Raw genomic sequence first — 7,500 nt, 5'->3', positions numbered from 1 at the left:
TTGTTGAACGCTATGCGGGGTCAAGTGGGGGAGAACATGAAGACGAAGGCACAAAAAGCAGGAAGTAGTGAACTGATGTATGTGGACATCAAGCTGAATGGCCAAACGACCCGTGCAATGGTGGACACGGGCGCTACCCACAACTTCATAGCCGATCGTGAAGCACAGCGACTTGGGTTGACATTGGAGAAGAGCCCAAGCCGAATGAAAGCAGTGAACTCGGAGGCCAGGCGAATCTCCGGATTGGCGAAGGGAGTTCCCATCAGAATCGGGACTTGGAGCGGAACCACCAACATGATGGCCGTGCCACTAGACGACTTCCAAGTGATTCTTGGAATGGAGTTTATGCACGCGGCGAAGTTGGTGCCGATGCCATTCTTGAATTCCCTATGTATGATGGGAGGCGATGACCCCTGTGTGGTGCCCGTCTCTCGGAGAGGAACCAAGGAGCCCCAACATATTTCGGCATTACAATTGAAGAAAGGGGTGCGAAAGGGCGAACTAACATTCGTGGCTGCTATGAAGCTAGAGCCACTCAATGAAGAAGCCATTCAAGAACCTGCTGTGGTGGCCAACGTCCTGAAGGAGTTCAAAGACGTTATGCCACCTGAGTTGCCGAAGACTCTTCCGCCACGCAGAGGCGTGGATCACAGTATTGAGCTGGAGCCAGGAGTGAAGCCTCCAGCGAGACCACCCTATCGCATGGCCCCGCCAGAGTTGGCAGAACTTAGAAAGCAGTTAGGTGAACTGCTAAGCGGTGGTCTCATCCGCAGCTCAAAAGCACCTTTCGGAGCTCCAGTTCTCTTTCAGAAGAAACAAGATGGGAGTCTCCGATTATGCGTCGACTATCGAGCCCTCAACAAAGTAACAGTGAAGAACAAGTATCCCATCCCGCTCATCGCGGACTTGTTCGATCAACTGGGCAAGGCGAAGTATTTCTCAAAACTCGACCTCCGGTCGGGGTATTGGCAGGTGCGCATTGCTGAAGGCGACGAAGCAAAGACTACTTGTGTGACCAGATATGGAGCGTTTGAGTTCTTGGTGATGCCTTTCGGCTTAACCAACGCTCCGGCCACATTCTGTACTCTCATGAACCAGCTATTCAAGGAGTATTTGGATAAGTTCGTGGTCGTCTACTTGGATGATATCGTCGTCTACAGCCAAACGCTCGAGAAGCACGTCAAGCACCTTCGGACGATTTTCAAGGTTCTCAGGGAGAACACGTTGTTCGTAAAAAGGGAGAAATGCTACTTTGCTCAGACTGAGATCCTATTCTTGGGGCATCGAATCGGTGATGGTTCCATTCGGATGGATAAGTCGAAGGTGCAAGCAGTTGCGGAATGGCGAACTCCAAAGAAGGTGCCAGAGTTGAGATCCTTCCTTGGTTTCGTCAACTACTATCGACGCTTCATCGCGGGATATTCGAAGCGGGCAACCCCACTGACGGAGTTGCTGAAGAAGGAGCAGCCTTGGAAGTGGTCTGACAGATGTGAGATAGCATTCCAAGATCTGAAGGCTGCTGTTCTGGAAGAACCAGTGCTCAAATTGCCAAACTATGGAGAGCCCTTTGAAGTCCATACAGATGCTTCGGACTTTGCTATTGGTGGAGTACTCATGCAAGAAGGTCATCCGGTGGCCTACGAGAGCCGCAAACTCAACGAGACCGAGAGGCGGTATCCAGTGCATGAGAAGGAGATGACAGCGGTGATCCACTGCCTACGAGTTTGGCGACACTACCTCCTTGGGTCGCGATTTGTGCTGAGGACAGACAACATCGCCCTGAGTTATTTCCAAACTCAGAAGAAGCTCTCCCCAAAGCAAGCACGGTGGCAGGACTTCCTGGCTGAATTTGATATGGCAATGGAATATAAGCCCGGGAAGGCGAACGTCGTGGCCGATGCGCTGAGTCGGAAGGTGGAGTGCGTGAATGCTACACAACTGGAGGGCAGAGGCCAAACAAGTCAGTTACACTCCAACTTCCTTTCCCGAATCAGAGATGGACTGTATAGTGATCCCCAGGCAGTTATCCTGATGCAGCTCATCAAAGAAGGCAAGACACGACGATTTTGGGTCCAGGAGGGACTTGTTTACACAAAAGGGAATAGGGTTTATGTTCCCCGAGTGGACAACTTAAGGCGTGAACTCTTAAAAGAGTGTCACGATTCCCTTTGGGCTGGACATCCCGGCATTCACAGAACATTGGCTCTCGTGGAGAGGGCCTTCTACTGGCCAAAGATGGGGATTGATGTGGAGGAGTATGTTCGAACATGCCTTACTTGCCAACAAGACAAGGTGGAGCAGCGGAAGCCGGTGGGACTTTTGGAGCCGTTGCCCGTACCAGAAAGGCCATGGGAGAGCATTTCCTTAGACTTCATATCAAGCTTGCCACCTGTAGGGGGACTTGGATCGATACTTGTGGTGGTCGATCGGTTTTCAAAGTATGCAACATTCATTGCTGCTCCCCTACACTGTTCAGCTGAAGAGGCGGCCAGACTGATGATGAAGGGTGTAGTGAAGTATTGGGGAGTCCCACACAATATCATTAGTGATCGAGACGCTCGGTTTCTGGGACGGTTCTGGACCGAGCTATTCAAGTTGTTGGGATCAAAGTTATACTTCTCTACAAGCCTCCACCCCCAGACGGATGGTCAGACTGAAAGAATAAATTCGCTCTTGGAGCAGTATCTCCGGCACTACGTGAGTGCCAATCAACGAGATTGGGTGAAGCTGTTGGACATCGCCCAATTCTCCTACAACTTGCAGCGGAGCTCTGCATCCAACAAGAGCCCCTTCGAAATTATCACAGGACAACAACCGTCGACTCCGCACACTATGGCAATTGGGTATACGGGGAGTAGTCCATCAGCCTACCATTTCGCAAAGGAGTGGCATCGAAATGCCGATATTGCGCGGGCTTACTTGGAGAAGGCGGCAAAACGGATGAAGAAGTGGGCAGACTTGGGAAGGCGACCACAGGAGTTCAAAGTTGGCGATTTGGTGTTGGTAAAGCTCCAACCAGCATCACTCCAATTCTTCAGGAAAAGAGTCCACAAAGGATTGGTGCGTAAGTATGAAGGGCCCTTCCCAATTATCAGCAGGGTAGGCAATGTTTCTTACAAGTTGCAGCTGCCGGCGTGGTTCAAAATTCACAACGTTCTTCACGCCAGCAACCTGAAGGCCTACCATTCAGATCCGCAAGATGCTTCTCGAAGTGTTCCAACTCGGCTACCTCCCATCACAGCCTCCTACGAGAAGCGAGTGGAAACCATTCTGGCGGATCGCAAGATAAAGCTACCCAACGGAGCGGAGCAAACAGAGTACTTGGTGAAGTGGCGAAAGCTTCCCCGAACTGAAGCCAGTTGGGAGCCTGAAGACGCCCTGCGACATGAAGAAGACGTCATCAACAACTACCAACAAGCGTCAACGAGGGCGTCGACAGTTTAAGTGGGGGAGAATGTCACGAACGGTCGTCGCGCACCCGCAACAACTTCGTTCAACGAACCGTTCGTCGCTCACACCCGCATGTACAGCTGCTTGACAGCATGTTTTCCCATGGTTTTGGGTCATTTTGCTTGTAAATATGTAAGTTCGAACAAGCTGCAGCGTTGCAAAGCGATCGCTCACCGAACCGAGCAAAACAGCCCCAAAACAGCCCAAAACGGCTCCGTTTTCGCGTGCCGCGGGAGGTGAGCGGAGTGCTGCCTCCGCTCACCAAAACGTCAGCCATCTCAGCACCCAGGAACCCCCCGGGTGGCACATGGCTGGATGGGGCTTCGGTTATATACCGGGCGTTGAACACTCTTTCGCAAGTTCGCACGTGACCTTTACGGGAACTTGGTGTTGCGTCCGGGACCAGGTGAGCGGCTGTTTGTGGGCTTGCAGCTGTTCATTCATCCTTGAAAGCCTTGCTTTTCCCCCTCTCCCTCTTTTCTCTTGTGCACACAAGGTGTTCGACGAATTGCTTGTAAAGCTTTCCTTTTCGCGAGACTTCGGGACGTGTCCGTTGCTCGTTCTTTCGATCTAACTCTCTTTCTCTTTTACAGGTCCTTCGGGACCTGCGAGAGGTTACAAAGTGGGCTGACCCTTGCGGAGCAAGATCGCAAGGGCGAAGCGCGACTTAGGCAAGGCAAGCTAAGTTCGCGTCTTTGCCGCAAGAGTGACTCGCGACTTAGGCAACGCAAGCTAAGTTCGCGTCGTAGGCCGCAAGGGTGCCGCACGCCTTAGGCAATTCCAGCTAAGGTCGTGACAACCCGGGGGGTTCCAGGGTGCTGAGATGGCTGACATTTTGCTCCGCTCCCGACGGTCGCCGCGGCACGCAAGAACAGCCCAAAAACAGGCAAAAACAGCCCAAAAACGGGCCAAAACTGGCCATTTTTGGCTGAGCGAGCGAGCAGCGAGCGGCGAACAGCGAGCGAAGCGAGAGGCAGCACCGTCCCTGCTATACGAAAGCCCCATCCAGCCCTGTGCCACCCGGGGGGTTCCAGGGTGCTGAGATGGCTGACGTTTTGCTCCGCTCTCGACGGTCACCGCGCAACGCAAGAACAGGCCAAAAACTGGCCAAAACGGCCCAAAAACGGGCCAAAACTGGCCATTTTTGGCTGCGCGAGCGAGCGGCGAGTGGCGGACAGCGAGCGAAGCGAGAGGCAGCACCGTCCCTGCTATACGAAAGCCCCATCCAGCCCTGTGCCACCCGGGGGGTTCCAGGGTGCTGAGATGGCTGACATTTTGCTCCGCTCACGACGGTCGCCGCACCACGCAAGAACAGCCCAAAAACAGGCCAAAACGGCCCAAAAACGGGCCAAAACTGGCCATTTTTGGCTGCGCGAGCGAGCGGCGAGCGGCGGACAGCGAGCGAAGCGAGAGGCAGCACCGTCCCTGCTATACGAAAGCCCCATCCAGCCCTGTGCCACCCGGGGGGTTCCAGGGTGCTGAGATGGCTGACGTTTTGCTCCGCTCACGATGGTCACCGCACCACGCAAGAACAGCCCAAAAACAGGCCAAAACAGCCCAAAAACGGGCCAAAACAGGCCATTTTTGGCTGCGCGAGCGAGCGGCGAGCGGCGAACAGTGAGCGAAGCGTGAGGCAGCACCGTCCCTGCTATACGAAAGCCCCATCCAGCCCTGTGCCACCCGGGGGGTTCCAGGGTGCTGAGATGGCTGACGTTTTGCTCCGCTCTCGACGGTCACCGCGCAACGCAAGAACAGGCCAAAAACTGGCCAAAACGGCCCAAAAACGGGCCAAAACTGGCCATTTTTGGCTGCGCGAGCGAGCGGCGAGTGGCGGACAGCAAGCGAAGCGAGAGGCAGCACCGTCCCTGCTATACGAAAGCCCCATCCAGCCCTGTGCCACCCGGGGGGTTCCAGGGTGCTGAGATGGCTGACATTTTGCTCCGCTCACGACGGTCGCCGCACCACGCAAGAACAGCCCAAAAACAGGCCAAAACGGCCCAAAAACGGGCCAAAACTGGCCATTTTTGGCTGCGCGAGCGAGCGGCGAGCGGCGGACAGCGAGCGAAGCGAGAGGCAGCACCGTCCCTGCTATACGAAAGCCCCATCCAGCCCTGTGCCACCCGGGGGGTTCCAGGGTGCTGAGATGGCTGACGTTTTGCTCCGCTCACGATGGTCACCGCACCACGCAAGAACAGCCCAAAAACAGGCCAAAACAGCCCAAAAACGGGCCAAAACAGGCCATTTTTGGCTGCGCGAGCGAGCGGCGAGCGGCGAACAGTGAGCGAAGCGTGAGGCAGCACCGTCCCTGCTATACGAAAGCCCCATCCATCCCTGTGCCACCCGGGGGGTTCCAGGGTGCTGAGATGGCTGACATTTTGCTCCGCTCACGACGGTCGCCGCGCCACGCAAGAACAGCCCAAAAACAGGCCAAAACAGCCCAAAAACGGGCCAAAACAGGCCATTTTTGGCTGCGCGAGCGAGCGGCGAACAGCGAGCGAAGCGTGAGGCAGCACCGTCCCTGCTATACGAAAGCCCCATCCAGCCCTGTGCCACCCGGGGGGTTCCAGGGTGCTGAGATGGCTGACATTTTGCTCCGCTCACGACGGTCGCCGCGCCACACAAGAACAGCCCAAAAACAGGCCAAAACAGCCCAAAAACGGGCCAAAACAGGCCATTTTTGGCTGCGCGAGCGAGCGGCGAGCGGCGAACAGCGAGCGAAGCGTGAGGCAGCACCGTCCCTGCTATACGAAAGCCCCATCCAGCCCTGTGCCACCCGGGGGGTTCCAGGGTGCTGAGATGGCTGACATTTTGCTCCGCTCACGACGGTCGCCGCGCCACGCAAGAACAGCCCAAAAACAGGCCAAAACAGCCCAAAAACGGGCCAAAACAGGCCATTTTTGGCTGCGCGAGCGAGCGGCGAGCGGCGAACAGCGAGCGAAGCGTGAGGCAGCACCGTCCCTGCTATACGAAAGCCCCATCCAGCCCTGTGCCACCCGGGGGGTTCCAGGGTGCTGAGATGGCTGACGTTTTGGTCCGCTCTCGACGGTCACCGCGCAACGCAAGAACAGGCCAAAAACTGGCCAAAACGGCCCAAAAACGGGCCAAAACTGGCCATTTTTGGCTGCGCGAGCGAGCGGCGAGTGGCGGACAGCGAGCGAAGCGAGAGGCAGCACCGTCCCTGCTATACGAAAGCCCCATCCAGCCCTGTGCCACCCGGGGGGTTCCAGGGTGCTGAGATGGCTGACATTTTGCTCCGCTCACGACGGTCGCCGCGCCATGCAAGAACAGCCCAAAAACAGGCCAAAACGGCCCAAAAACGGGCCAAAACTGGCCATTTTTGGCTGCGCGAGCGAGCGGCGAGCGGCGGACAGCGAGCGAAGCGAGAGGCAGCACCGTCCCTGCTATACGAAAGCCCCATCCAGCCCTGTGCCACCCGGGGGGTTCCAGGGTGCTGAGATGGCTGACGTTTTGCTCCGCTCACGATGGTCACCGCACCACGCAAGAACAGCCCAAAAACAGGCCAAAACAGCCCAAAAACGGGCCAAAACAGGCCATTTTTGGCTGCGCGAGCGAGCGGCGAGCGGCGAACAGTGAGCGAAGCGTGAGGCAGCACCGTCCCTGCTATACGAAAGCCCCATCCAGCCCTGTGCCACCCGGGGGGTTCCAGGGTGCTGAGATGGCTGACGTTTTGCTCCGCTCTCGACGGTCACCGCGCAACGCAAGAACAGGCCAAAAACTGGCCAAAACGGCCCAAAAACGGGCCAAAACTGGCCATTTTTGGCTGCGCGAGCGAGCGGCGAGTGGCGGACAGCAAGCGAAGCGAGAGGCAGCACCGTCCCTGCTATACGAAAGCCCCATCCAGCCCTGTGCCACCCGGGGGGTTCCAGGGTGCTGAGATGGCTGACATTTTGCTCCGCTCACGACGGTCGCCGCACCACGCAAGAACAGCCCAAAAACAGGCCAAAACGGCCCAAAAACGGGCCAAAACTGGCCATTTTTGGCTGCGCGAGCGAGCGGCGAGCGGCGGACAGCGAGCGAAGCGAGAGGCAG

This window comes from Musa acuminata, unplaced genomic scaffold, assembly GCF_036884655.1.
Source record: "Musa acuminata AAA Group cultivar baxijiao unplaced genomic scaffold, Cavendish_Baxijiao_AAA HiC_scaffold_1136, whole genome shotgun sequence".
Lineage (NCBI taxonomy): Eukaryota > Viridiplantae > Streptophyta > Magnoliopsida > Zingiberales > Musaceae > Musa > Musa acuminata.
The sequence above is the reverse complement of the archived record's forward strand: the minus strand, read 5'-3'. Positions refer to the sequence as shown.